This window comes from Austrofundulus limnaeus, unplaced genomic scaffold, assembly GCF_001266775.1.
Source record: "Austrofundulus limnaeus strain Quisiro unplaced genomic scaffold, Austrofundulus_limnaeus-1.0 Scaffold90, whole genome shotgun sequence".
In the NCBI taxonomy this organism is placed as follows: Eukaryota; Metazoa; Chordata; class Actinopteri; order Cyprinodontiformes; family Rivulidae; genus Austrofundulus; species Austrofundulus limnaeus.
In genome coordinates this window covers 1,638,212-1,638,965 of record NW_013952492.1, presented here as the reverse complement: position 1 = coordinate 1,638,965, position 754 = coordinate 1,638,212, and positions in this window count along the sequence as shown.

The following is a 754-nucleotide window of genomic DNA, read 5'->3' as shown; positions in this document are numbered from 1 at the left end:
GATCAGACATTAATAATTCTTGTAATTAAATGAACCATAATATTTAAAATCACAATTTAACCAACAGTTTGTCAACTTTATTTTTATTTTTATACAATTTCTCCTTTTTTGCACACAATTCTTTTCATGCAGAGCTCCCAAAGTTTTCATAAACACATCATATGCTTTGTTTACATCATCAACATCCATTCTTCCAGTTTTAATTTTTTAAATCATCTTTTAATTTATCCAGTGCTTTTTGTGATGTTTTTTTGTTTTCTTGATTGTAACTACGTATGTGTTGCATTGATAATTTTTATGAATTGTGAAAACTGGTAAGTGGTCACTTACATCAGTAATCAAAATACCACCCATTACCTCTCTGTTTGTTATATTTGTAAAAAATACTGTAAGCAGGTCTTACGTCTTGCTGCCTGCCTTGATGAAAACCCCTTTTTTTTCTCAGCTCATTTACAATTTTTAAACTTTTGAGCAGCTAGTTCACCCTTTTCAGTTTGTTTTGCATACTGGTGTATGTATAAAAGGGATTTGCAGAGTGAGGGGATAGTTTACCCAGCAGAGGATGATTGAATGCATAARAAAACAAGATTTTCTGAGTAAAAAGACCATTTGTCACTTTTAGTCATTTAGACAGTTTGGCAAAGATAAAAATGGATGTTTTGAATTTTGTAATAAGGCCCTAGAAAAATATAAAATATTATTGATGAAAAACAGAAAGAGGTCATGTTTTATTAAGTTTTGATCACCCACTGGT